This window comes from Pecten maximus, chromosome 6, assembly GCF_902652985.1.
Source record: "Pecten maximus chromosome 6, xPecMax1.1, whole genome shotgun sequence".
NCBI classification, from domain to species: domain Eukaryota; kingdom Metazoa; phylum Mollusca; class Bivalvia; order Pectinida; family Pectinidae; genus Pecten; species Pecten maximus.
The window spans coordinates 14,104,805-14,119,375 of record NC_047020.1 but is presented as its reverse complement, the minus strand read 5'-3'; the positions used below and the strand labels follow the sequence as shown (position 1 = coordinate 14,119,375).

The 14,571-nt window shown below is 37.3% G+C and overlaps 1 long non-coding RNA gene across 1 annotated transcript; it reads left to right on the top strand.

Annotated features, from left to right (window-relative positions):
* The first annotated feature begins 5,425 nt into the window (after window positions 1-5,425).
* LOC117329036 lies at window positions 5,426-7,579 on the top strand. The gene is made up of 3 exons (XR_004533093.1): window positions 5,426-5,980; window positions 6,094-6,164; window positions 6,736-7,579. It is a non-coding gene; the product is annotated as an uncharacterized LOC117329036 (long non-coding RNA).
* The last annotated feature ends 6,992 nt before the right edge of the window (window positions 7,580-14,571 follow it).

Here is a 14,571-nt window from a genome sequence, read left to right as displayed (position 1 = left end):
ACCAAATGTTAAAATAATGTTCATATTCAATTTGTTTTATTTGTAAATCTCTAACAATGCTATATATGGTTATAGTGTGGAAATCCGAACTGCTTTAAAGATTAATGAAGTCCAGACTCTCTAAGGTCTGAAAGACCTCAAGAATTGTTTTTAGAACATGCATTCATAACTTTGACTAGTAGCGATTTAAAGGAATTACCTCTATTTCCCCTATTGGGCCCGCCCCTTTGGCCCCTCGGGGGTCAGAGTCACCATTTATGCAAAATCTGTTCCCCTTCCCTCAAGGATGTTTCTGACCAAATTAGGTTCAAATCCATTGATGACTTTATGACTAGTAGCGATTTAAAAGAATTACCTATATTTCCCCTATTGGGCCCCACCCCTTGGGGGTCAGAGTCACCATTTATGCAAAATCTGTTCTCCTTCCCCCAAGGATGTTTCTGACCAAATTGGGTTCAAATCCATTCATAACTTTATGACAAGTAGCGATTTAAAGGAATTACCTCTATTTCCCATATTGGGCCCCGCCCCTTTGGCCCCTTTGGGGTCAGAGCCACCATTTATGCAAAATCTGTTCCCCCTCCCTCAAGGATGTTTCTGACCAAATTGGGTTCAAATCCATTCATAACTCTATGACTAGTAGCGATTTAAAGGAATTACCTCTATTTCCCCTATTGGGCCCCACCCCTTTGGCCCCTTGGGGTCAGAGTCACCATTTATGCAAAATCTGTTCGCCTTCCCCCAAGGATGTTTCTGACCAAATTGGGTTCAAATCCATTCATAACTTTATGACTAGTAGCGATTTAAATGAAGTACCTCTATTTCCTCTATTGGGCCCCGCCCCTTTGGCCCCTCAGGGGTCAGAGTCACCATTTATGCAAAATCTGTTCCCCTTCCCTCAATGATGTTTCTGACCAAACTGGGTTCAAATCCATTGATAACTTTATGACTAGTAGCGATTCAAATGAATTACCTCTATTTCCCCTACTGGGCCCCACACCTTTGGCCCCTCGGGGTCAGAGTCACCATTTATGCAAAATCTGTTCTCCTTCCCCCAAGGATGTTTCTGACCAAATTGGGTTCAAATCCATTCATAACTTTTAGTTTATGAAGTAGCGATTTAAAGGAATTACCTCTATTTCCCCTATTGGCCCCCACCCCTTTGGCCCCATTGGGGTCAGAGCCACCATTTATGCAAAATCTGTTCCCCTTCCCTCAAGGATGTTTCTGACCAAATTGGATTCAAATCCATTCATAACTTTATGACCAGTAGCGAGTTAAAGGAATAACCTCTATTTCCCCTATTGGGCCCCACCCCTTTGGCCCATTTGGAGTCCGAGTCACCATTTATGCAAAATCTGTTCCCCTTCCCCCAAGGATGTTTCTGACCAAATTGGGTTCAAATCCATTTATAACTCTATGACTAGTAGCGATTTAAAGGAATTACCTCTATTTCCTCTATTGGGCCCCGCCCCTTTGGCCCCTCGGGGTCAGAGTCACCATTTATGCAAAATCTGTTCCCCTTCCCTCAATGATGTTTCTGACCAAACTGGGTTCAAATCCATTGATAACTTTATGACTAGTAGTGATTCAAATGAATTACCTCTATTTCCCCTACTGGGCCCCGCACCTTTGGCCCCTCGGGGTCAGAGTCACCATTTATGCAAAATCTGTTCTCCTTCCCTCAAGGATGTTTCTGACCAAATTGGGTTCAAATCCATTCCTAACTTTTAGTTTATGAAGTAGCGATTTAAAGGAATTACCTCTATTTCCCCTATTGGGCCCCACCCCTTTGGCCCCATTGGGGTCAGAGCCACCATTTATGCAAAATCTGTTTCCCTTCCCTCAAGGATGTTTCTGATCAAATTGGGTTCAAATCCATTCATAACTTTATGACCAGTAGCGAGTTAAAGGAATAACCTCTATTTCCCCTATTGGGCCCCGCCCCTTTGGCCCCTCTGGGGTCAGAGCCACCATTTATGCAAAATCTGTTCCCCTTCCCTCAAGGATGTTTCTGACCAAATTGGGTTCAAATCCATTGATTACTTTATGACTAGTAGCGATTCAAAGGAATTACCTCTATTTCCCTTACTGGGCTCTGCCCTTTTGGCCCCTCGGGGGTCAGAGTCACCATTTATGCAAAATCTGTTCTCCTTCTCTCAAGGATGTTTCTGACCAAATTGGGTTCAAATCCATTCATAACTTTATGACCAGTAGCGATTTAAAGGAATTACCTCTATTTCCCCTATTGGGCCCCACCCCTTCGGCCCCTTTGGGGTCAGAGCCACCATTTATGCAAATCTGTTCCCCTTCCCTCAAGGATGTTTCTGACCAAATTGTGTTCAAATCCATTCATAACTTGATGACCAGTAGCGATTTAAAGGAATAACCCCCATTTCCCCTATTGGGCCCCACCCCTTCAGCCCCTTTGGAGTCCGAGTCACCATTTATGCAAAATCTGTTCCCCTTCCCACAAGGATGTTTTTGACCAAATTGGGTTCAAATTCATTCATAACTTTATGACTAGTAGCGATTTAAAGGAATTACCTCTATTTCCCCTATTGGGCCCCGCCCCTTTGGCCCCTCCAGGGTAAGAGCCACCATTTATGCAAAATCTGTTCCCCTTCCCTCAAGGATTTTTCTGACCAAATTGGGTTCAAATCCATTCATAACTTTATGACAAGTAGCGATTTAAAGGAGTAACCTCTATTTCCTCTATTGGGCCCCGCCCCTTTGGCCCCTTTAGGGTCAGAGTCACCATTTATGCAAAATCTGTTCCCCTTCCCCCAAGAATGTTTCTGACTAAATTGGGTGCAATTCCATTCATAACTTTATGACTGGTAGCGATTCAAATGAATTACCTCTATTTCCCCTACTGGGCCCCGCACCTTTGGCCCCTCGGGGTCAGAGTCACCATTTATGCAAAATCTGTTCTCCTTCACTCAAGGATGTTTCTGACCAAATTGGGTTCAAATCCATTCATAACTTTATGACTAGTAGCGATTTAAAAGAATTACCTCTATTTCCCCTATTGGGCCCCGCCCCTTTGGCCCCTTGGGGGTCAGAGTCACCATTTATGCAAAATCTGTTCCCCTTCTGCCAAGGATGTTTCTTGCCAAATTTGGTGAAAATCCAATAAGAACTTTTTTGACTAGTAGCGATTTGAAGCAAATATTGTTTTATTTGATAAAAATCATTCAGTCCCTTATCACCGGTAATGATTTAAAGGAAAAGTTGACAAAGGTCAGACAGATTGAGTGATGGCTAATAGACAACACCCCAATGGCATATAAGCTCATCTTTTCTTGGACCCGGTGAACTAAAAACTTCACCTTTTCCTTCGTACTAGTTGAGCTAGTTAAATGCTATGTGTACACTGATAACTCTTTCTTTACTTAACAAATTTGATGACTTTTCTGGCCTGAATTATCAGATGAACTTGAGTTATCAACAGGAATAAAATTATTGGCAACACTCCAAATAAAATGTGATCCAATTGTTTTTGATCTACTGGACAAGTGATTACTGTAAAGACTTGTGAAGTGTATGTATCCTGTAATCTATGCACCGCCCTCACAATCATGTCAAACAGCTGATGAAGGTCTAGTCCAATGTAAAAAATCAGACTGGTGGACACAGGCATTATAGGAAAATTGAGATAACTTAGATAGCAGCTAGCATCCCTTATCAATTTGCAGCATGGACTGCAATGCAGCATATGCTGCAATCATGCTGCTTTTATGCTGGCATCATGCTGCTAGTTTCACAGCATGATTGCAGCATATGCTGCATAGCAGCATGGTACCATGCTTCTGTACAGCATGTACTGCAACCATGCTTTAAAAATTGAGGTAATTGAATATCTGATCTCTATCATGCTGCAATCATGCTTTGTCGACTTAGTTAATTTATCATATGCACTGTATCATGCTGCAACCATGCTGCAATAACTTTGCCAGTTTGGATATCAAATCATATCATGCTGCAACCATGCTGCAATAACTTTGTCATTTTAGACATGGTATGTACCATGCTGCAACCATGCTGCAATAACTTTGCCAGTTTGGATATCGAATTATATCATGCTGCAATCATGCTGTGTGGACTTAGTAAATTTATCATATGAAATGCATCATGCTGCAACCATGCTGCAATAACTTTGGCATTTTAGATAGGATCTGTACCATGCTGCAACCATGCTGTATTAACTTAGCCATTTTAGATACAAACTGTACCATGCTGCAATTATGCTGTATTAAGTTAGTTAATTTAATGAACTGCACCATTCTTTCATGTATTAACATGAATTATTTAAGTTGAAATGTGTATATGCTTGGCCATTCTGTATTAGCTTAAAAGGGCATTCCTTTGTTCGGACATCACAAAATTTCTGTGGGTGAAATGTAGGTCCAAGCGAGGATCCAAAATCTAGGACCAAATTTCCCAGGTACCAAGATTAACCTAAACAATTATTAATAAATAAGATACAGAAAATTATCAAAAGTTGGTATTAGATATTTTAGTATCTTTTTTTTAATTTTAAATAAAATATAGAAAATTTCCAGGTATCAATGGTGATAACAAAATAATTTTTAAAAACATGTTTGTGTTGCAGAATTTCCTTTTTATGCTTGATCAGTACCACACATATTTATTTAAAATTCAATAACAATTATTTTAATTAAGTATTTCGTTTATAAGTATGTTCTTTGTTAGCATAACGGTTCACAGCTTTTAAATGTGATATTTTGTCAGCTTTCATTTGTAGTTCTATCTCAGAAGGAATTGACTTAAACATTGATGAATGTTGCAAGTTAGTACATTCGTGTGACGACTTAAAACTCATCCCTATAAAAATTTCATTCAAATTTTCAGAGTTTAGATCGTTTTTTTGAAGAACCAGTATAATGACTTTTGCTTCGATTATACACTTTTTATCGGAGATAGAATCAGCCACTTTATCCAAACACTGACATAAACCAAGACGTTGCCATTTACCATGCACCAGCTTACTACCAGGTAGCCATACATGTAAAATATAACATGTTCGCCAAAACAAAATCGGGGTCACTCTACCAACAGTTACACATGTGCTTGGAATATCGCTTTTAATTCAATCAAATAAGATTAAAATCACCTGCTCTTTGTCTCTGTATCGCATACTTTCTGGATATATGCGGTGTTAAGATTACATCTGATAATAGCATACGAAATCACGTCGTGTTTGACACAACATTCATCGCTATAAACTCCAATAAACATGTGTCGAACTTATGTTGTCACTCGGACGCTTCCTTGTAAAACGTACATTGAAGCTAAGCGCTGTGATGATCTCGACCTCGACATGAGTTTACTAACAACAGACGATATTCCCGTACTTTAATCTGAATTATTTGAAATCGTGAACATTAAAAGAAAACGTGAATTGGTCGGTTCCTCGTCTGAAAATACATCCATATTAAACAATAGGCGTATGACAGACGAGGCCAAAACCTCTGGTCAGATTACATGTTTATCGTTCGGTTCACCTATGACCTCGTTTGTTTACCTTGCTCCCGAGATGTGACGAGAGTGCTCCTCGAGCTCGTGCGATCTAAATGTGCACGATGCAAGTAGATTATTATTAAATACTGTAATATTTATCTTAAAAGTATGACACAATAGAAGTTTATGATTTAGAATAAAAAACACGCACAAGTAAAAATGAATCGTGTTAATCTCTGGCAGTAAAATATTTATCCCATGATGCAACACACACGAGTTTAGCGGGAAGTCTGATAGCCATGTTTGAATTCACCGGATGTTTATTTCAAGAAGAAAAGTATAAACAAACACGACGATAGCCTAAAAACGAAGTTTGTTTCCCGTCTTACTGAAGAAGATCGACTTACTTCAAGTTACCGACGAAAGAATATCAGCTTTCTCGTTGTTTTTGACGACCGATGCATATTTTTACCGACAAACATCGTTACGAGACAGGGTAAGTTTTAATTATATAATCTTCTTCATGTTCTGACATCGTTTCACATTATACGACGATGAATTTGATATAGATCTGTTCATATCAATAATACCTTATTATTTATTTTTCAGGGTTTTGATGATTAATTTATCACAGATTACACGGCTGAAGGAAACGCAGTACCGATCCATGTGTTACAATCGTAAGTTTTCAATTTTATTTATTTATTATTAACGATCTTCGGCCCGACTTAAATTGCATTTTTTCCCCACTCACACAACCCTTGCTATGATTATGACGTACATACGTATTCACAAACAATGGTGAGGAAAATTTGTGTTTTGGATAATGAAAGCTTTCGGGATAGATCTTTACCTCCACATTCTTTTGAGGATCGATGTTTGCAGATTATTGCATCAAATTGAAACGATTAAATGAAATAGGTGAATTAAGATGAATTATAAGTAAGTAACATTGTTTTATGTATAGTATATTGCAGTTTCACATTGATATGAACTGATGGAGAATTCGGGAGTAGCTTGATTTAATTAATAATTAAGTCATCCAGCTGGCAAGTTTTATTTTGTAGCTTTGTGTGGCTGGCTTAAATTTTCTTGATAAAAAGGCTTCCAAAGCAAACATAATATATAAATGATAGCAAAGTGATCATGAAAAGTACATAAGTTAAATACATACATTATCTTCAAAAACTTGACAATTATTCTAATTTTAAAATAAAAGAATATTCTAAAATTCTTTCTTTCTTCCAACAGAGACTGAGTCTGCATGCAGTACATTCTGGAATGAGGGACACCGCATGCATTGTGGTTCAAATTGATGGCATTGACTTAACACAAAGCAGAAAGGAATGAAGAGAAATTAAGACGTTTATGTTTCACATTAATTAAGATTATTCGAGATATGTTATCTGTCGAGGTATACAACATTTCCTTTCATAATAAAAGTGTAAACATTAATATATATACAAAAAAAATCATGTATATAATCTAAAAATCCTTGTTAGTTATTTGTTGTACTAGCAAAAATTATAATATAGTCGTCTCAAGCTTGGTTGTATTGAAATCCCCGGGGACAGTGACCGAGATATATCACTACAGTACGTGCTACATCAAACAACACCATTGTTCAAATTGTCAATCAACATTTCATTTAATCAGTATTTAGAATTGATTCCAAAATTATGATAATCTTTTCACAGTTTATTAGAAATAATGTTAAATTCGATAGAAGAAGTCTTCGACTGTTGCTTGTTTTTGTTTATTTTAAGTTCACGGACACACATGTTTCCAGTTTCCAGTACATCTGGACTACTTCGAGGAAACTATGTATACTGTCTGAAATCAATCTTGTGCATCGGTGACAAAATATATACATATCCTACTTTAACTCTGCTGGAAAATATTATTTTGTACTATTTTCCTACTATTTTAGAAAAAAAAACAGAATTATAAATACATACTGTAGTATGTACTGACATTGACCTTGTATATCGTGTTGACTATTTTTGTTGAAACAAACCACTTCTAGCTAGGATGAATTGATATTAGTTGTATTTGAAAATTGTACTAGAAAAAGATAGCTGTGTTGTGTATGTGATGGAAGTTTTGAGAAAAAGAATATAAGAGGCAAATAAAATAATATAAGTACCATGGGTAAATTAGAATTAAAATTTGTTTTGTCACATTCTCATTTCATTGATAAGTTTTAAATGTTTGAACTAGAAAAAACAGCCTGTATGAAAAGTTTTATACCATGTTAATTACCAAATAAAATGTAATTATAATACAGAAGTATTTTTCAAGTTTTTATTGCATGATTTTCATTGATTTTGTAAACCATGCTGCCATGAAGCATGATTGAAGCATGATCCCAGCATAATTTGCATAATTGAAACATGCTGGGATCATGCTGCAGACCATGCTGGGATCATGCTGCAGACCATGCTGGCATCATGCTGCAGACCATGCTGGGATCATGCTGCAGGCCATGCTGGGATCATGCTGCAGACCATGCTGGGATCATGCTTCACAGACCATGCTGGGATCATGCTGCGTCCATGCTTCCTTAAAGCATAAATGCAGCATGATCCCAGCATAATTTGCATAATTGAAACATGCTGCAATCATGCTTTAACTAGTAAGAATATATAGTGAGATAAATTAGGCACCATGCTGCAGCCATGCTTCATTCATGCTGCAATTCCATGCTGCATTCATACTGCATCTATGCTGTGATCATGCTGCAAATTCATAAGGGATTGAAGATGACATGCAGTATTAGAATAAATATTCATATCCTACTTTCACACACATTTCTATTCTTCCAATCTGTTATCTGGAGTTACGATATCATTATCACACCTAATATACAGTATCAGGTACATCAATTTTTTGTGTCCATATAATTGCCCCTCTTTTTTGTCTCACTTTTTACTAAGGCCAATAAAAATAGGTGTGCTTCCACTAACATGCCAAAAAATGATAGGGTAGGTAGGTAGGTTGGAAATACTTGTACTAATACAAGTATCTTAAATTTGATCAACTATATACACTGGAATATGATGTTATATATGCATAAAAAATATGTCACATTTTATTTCTATATCTAGACCACTTCCCCCATGATTGTTTTACTCAGTCTAAGTAACTAAAGAAGCTTGAATCACATATGGGGCACTTTGTACAAGTAAAGCGTCCAGGTGATACAGAATGTACGCTTGCTGTATATATTGCTATTAGAGTTATCAGCCCTGGTGTCTACATCCTGTGGAAGATTAGCCACTGCGGAAAGTATATCCCCAGGTAAGGTTTTTTATGTTGAAGTCCCTCTTGTAGTAGTGACAGATGCCGTGCCAAATTCATGCAATCTGATTTAAAGTGTTCTAAATATTGAGATTATACAGTATCACATTCTATTCCTCTTGCAGTTTAGTTAGCCACTCGTTTGATTGACTTGTTCACCTGCGTTAGACTTACATAATGTCTGTTGGTATGGCATACTCAAGGTCCATACTGGCATTAAATTAAGGTTCAGTTCATGAAAGCGTTACTTGCGACATGCCACGTCAGTTAATATTCATGGGTATAGCCTGTACAAATACTGATTACAGACCTGTGAAAACTGTATCCATGCAGTGCCTGTCATTATGGTTCACACATCTTGCATTTGTAAGGGGTTGAAATGTTGAACATATATTTAATTAGGGTATATCATATATGTAAGAAGGTGAAAGAAAAATGCTGTACAATTAAATTAATGTACTTAAAAAAAGGGAAGAGAAATACAATAATGAGCTGCCCTAGAGGAAGACCTTTCTGTATCGGATACCTTGAGTACAATGTATATGAAAATATCTTTTTTTTTGTGTGTATACATTACATAAAAATATATAAATATTGAAGCATAAATTTATGAAAACATCTGATATTATGCAAGGATTAAAACTGTACATACCTGAAGTTATGATATAAAATCCAAAACAAATCACTAATTGCACATTGCAATTTAATTCCCAAAGAATACAGAAAACCTGGAAAAAAATGACATGAATTAGGATATTGTTAAAAGTAGAGAGTCCTGATTTACTCTTTCACACCCTGTATCAACTCTATCTCTCCATGTATCCACTACATCCCTGTTTCTTACATACTTCGCAGGGTTATCTCACAGTTGCCAGGTAAAAGATAAATCGATATTACACAGGGGGGTAAAGACAGCTGACACGCGCAAAATGATCGACGCTGTTCACATTAACGTAACGTCATCATTTTACGTAACCAAGTCGTAAATGATGATGTAATGAATTTTGATGCACATTCCAAGGAGCATTGCAGATGGCACAATGAAACACTTTCATAAAAGCCTACAATTGCTTGCAAGTATGTGATTTTTTTCTGGGCTGACCCTCATGTAAGAGTTTGGCTGGCCAGCACTCAGAAAGCCTTGTGCTGCCTGGCCAAACTCTTACACTCGAGTTGAGATATCCCTGTCCATGAAACAGACCATTGTTAGATTCTATTAATCCACTCCTGTATCAACTCTAACATTGCTTGTATCCATATTAAATCACTGTCTGTATCCATCCCTAACACTGCCTTTATATCCGCTCTGATCACTCCATGTATCGTCCCTGTACCTGTCTACATCACATACTGCCTGTAATCCACCTTTTCTCTCCCTGTATCCACTACAATCACGTCCTGTTCTGTCTCTCTTGGGATCCAATCTATCACTAACTGTATCCTCTCTATATCATGCCCTGTATCCACTCTGACTCTTCATGTATCCACTATTTCTTCATATCTCTGTCACATCACTTCCTGTATCGATCGCGGATCCACTCTATCTCTCCATCATGTATCCATTTCATTACTACTGTTCCATCACTCCCTGTTTTCTCTCCCATAACTTCCTGTATCCACTATAACCATTCTATCTCTCTCTAAATCCACTTCACCACTTCCTGTATCACTACATCATTTCATGTATCAACTCTATTCCTCCCTGATCCTGTATCCATAACATCACTTCCTATTCTATCACTCCCTGCTTTACTCACTCCATCACTTCCTGTATCAACTCTATTTCTCCTTACATCCACTAAATTAATTTATCCCTTTATGTATCTTCTCTAACACTGCCTGTATTTATTATACCATTTCTTGTATCCATTCTACCACTCCCTGTATCCACCCTATCTCTCTTGCAAACATCAAAATAATTATGTTTCGTTTGTTAATAGCTTTATTTGTTAAAGTCTAGAAATGCTATATATATTATGGGGTGGGGATCTCAACCCCTGCGAAACCAAGTTCTTGATTTTAAGAACAGTTCTTGAACAGTTCAAGAACATCAAGAACTGTTTTTGAACTGTTCTTAACTAAACAAGAGGCCCATGGGGCCTGTATCGCTCACCTGGTTGGATTTGACCAAATGTCAAAATAATGTTCATGTTCAATTTGTTAATACATTATACAAAAATGTACTCTCTGAAAGACCATATGGATTATTTTTTACAACATAATGGTGTTTAAAGAAACTAAGTCCCTTAGGGTGGGGAAAACCCTTTGGCCTATGTTTACATAAGAATTGTGTTTATCCCTTAATGCCCAGCGTTACTATACATAGTTATGGGATTGAGGGTCACAGTAACCATTTATGCAAAATCTGTTCCCCCATCACCACGGATTTTTCTGACCAAATTGGGTTCAAATCCATTTAAAACTCAAATCTCTATTTCCCCTATTTGGCCCCTCCCTTCAGGCCCCTTGGTGGTCAGAGTCAATATTTATATAAACTCTCTTTCCCCCTTCCCCTAAGAATATTCCAGACCAAATTTGGTTCAAATCCATTAATAACTTTATGAATAATAGCGATTTAAAGGATAAACCCCTATTTCCCTATTTGGCCCCGCCCCTCAGGTCCCTAGGGGTTAAGAGTAAAAATTTATACAAACTATGTTCCCCTTCTACCAAGGATGTTCCTGACCAAATTTGGTTCAAATTCATTCATAACTTTATGACTAGTAGCGATTTAAAGGAGTAACCCTATTTCCCCTATTTGGCCCCGCCCCTCAGGTCCCTAGGGGTTCAGAGGAAAAATTTATGCAAACTCTGTTCCCCTTCTGCCAAGGATGTTCCTGACCAAATTTGGTTCAAATTCATTCATAACTGTATGACTAGTAGCGATTTAAAGGAGTAACCCTATTTCCCCTATTTGGCCCCGCCCCTCAGGCCCCTGGGGGTTCAGTGTAAAAATTTATACAAACTCTGTTCCCCTTCTGCCAAGGATGTTACTGACCGAATTTGGTTCAAATTCATTAATAACTTTATGACTAGTAGCGATTTAAAGGAGTAGCCCTATTTCCCCTATTTGGCCCCGCCCCTCAGGCCCCTTGGGGTTCAGAGTAAAAATTTATACAAACTCTGTTCACCTTCTGCCAAGAATGTTCCTGACCAAATTTGGTTCAAATTCATTAATAACTTTATGACTAGTAGCGATTTAAAGAGTAACCCTATTTCCCCTATTTGGCCCCGCCTCTCAGGTCCCTAGGGGTTCAGAGTAAAAATTTATACAAACTCTGTTCCCTTTCTGCCAAGGATGTCACTGACCAAATTTGGTTCAAATTCATTCATAACTTTATGACTAGTAGCGATTTAAAGGAGTAACCCTATTTCCCCTATTTGGCCCCACCCCTCAGGCCCCTGGGGGTTCAGAGTAAAAATTTATACAAACTCTGTTCCCTTTCTGCCAAGGATGTCACTGACCAAATTTGGTTCAAATTCATTCATAACTTCATGACTAGTAGCGATTTAAAGGAGTAACCCTATTTCCCCTATTTGGCCCCGCCCCTCAGGTCCCTAGGGGTTCAGAGTAAAAATTTATACAAACTCTGTTCCCCTTCTGCCAAGGATGTTCCTGGCCAAATTTGGTTCAAATTCATTCATAACTTTATGACTAGTAGCGATTTAAAGGAGTAACCCTATTTCCCCTATTTGGCCCCGCCCCTCAGGCCCCTGGGGGTTCAGAGTAAAAATTTATACAAACTCTGTTCCCTTTCTGCCAAGGATGTTACTGACCAAATTTGGTTCAAATTCATTCATAACTTTATGACTAGTAGCGATTTAAAGGAGTAACCCTATTTCCCCTATTTGGCCCCGCCCCTCAGGTCCCTGGGGGTTCAGAGTAAAAATTTATACAAACTCTGTTCACCTTCTGCCAAGGATGTTCCTGACCAAATTTGGTTCAAATTCATTCATAACTTTATGACAAGTAGCGATTTAAAGGATTAACCCTATTTCCCCTATTTGGCCCCGCCCCTCAGGCCCCTGGGGGTTCAGAGTAAAACTGTATACAAACTCTGTTCCCCTTCCCCCAAGGATGTTCCTGACCAAATTTGGTGAAAATCCATTAAATACTTTATTTTTTTTAATGTACAATAGGCCATTTTAATAACGCATTAAATATACACATTCGTCCTCATCTAACTAAAACATCGCACGGTTTACGAATATAATTGTTTTTTTTTTTTTTTTTTTTTTATTTTTAATTTTTGAAGACATTTAAATACTTTATGACTAGTAGCGATTTAAAGAAAAAGTTGACGGACGAGGGCCAGGTGAGCTAAAAATCTACCGCGGAGATATAATCCAGAAACGAAGTCAATTAAAGTTCAACCTGATTGTGTTTAAAGAAACTGTCAGTCCCTTGGGGTGGGGAAAGACCCCTGGGCCTATTGGGTCTGCCCCACTAATTGTATAAATTTGAATCCCAGCCTCCTAGGGATGTTACCACTGAAATATCAATGTCAAACATTGCTTAGTCCCTAGGGGGTCAGCCTCAATATTTGTATAAATTTGAATCCCAGCCTCCTAGGGATGTTACCCCTGCAAAACGATTATGAATAATTCATGAACATTCATGAATAGTTCATGAATTATTCATGAACTTAGTTCAATATCCTTGTAGTCCTTCCATTAAAAATTGCATTCAAATGGATCCATCACTTGTTTCAAAATTCATAACTGCTTGAAATGAGTATATTTACACAATCATTTGGATGGAAAATCCTTTTAATATTCTTCAGATAAGAGGGATTTATTTTCATTATTGCATTAATTCTCATTGCACATATGATGTGTGTTTGAACAATTTAGTTAAATGGGCAATGCAATTTAAGAAATGCCAAAGCTATTTGAATATTATGTGCACTATGTAAATTTAGGTCACATGGATGGTGATTGATTTTAAGTTAATTCTTACCTATAAACAGGTGGACATATTTCCAGAGTTGAATTTTTAAAATGTAAGGTATTTTTTTATTCAAGAAAATGTTCAATTTTAAGGTCAAATTCTCATTCATTAAAGTTCTTCAAAATTCATTACTATTTTATTCATTTTGATGAATTTTAATGAATATCATCAATGCATGAAAATTCATGAATAGTTCATAATCACATAATATTCTCATTCATTAAAGTTCTTCAAAATTCATTATCAACTGTTCTTACTATTTCATTCATTTTGATGAATTTTAATGAATATCATCTATGCATGAAAGTTCATGAATAGTTCATAATCACATATGATGAACTATCATGAATCTTAATGAATTTGTAAAATTATTCATAAAAGTTCATGAAGAGTTCATGAGAGGTATTTGATGAATATTCATGAACATTTTTTCATGAATCAAAAACTTACAGTATTCTTGAAAGTTCATGAATGATTCATGAACATTCATGAACTCATGAATATCATCTCGCAGGGGTACCACTGAAATATCAATGTCAAACATTGCTCAATAGTCCCTAGGGGGTCAGCCCCACTATTTGTACAATTTTGTATCCCTACCCTATAAAGATGCTACCAGTCAAATATGAGCGATATCTATTTCTTAGTCTCAGAGAAGAAGGTGTTAATATCAACTTAGCCAAATTGACCCCTTTTGGCGTCACCCTCTGATCCCCGAGGGGGAGCCCCATCATTTGTACAATTTTTAATCCATACCCCAAACAATGCTACCAATCAAATATGAGCAATATCCATTGCTAAGTTCCACAGAAGAAGTTGTTTATATCAATTAAGCC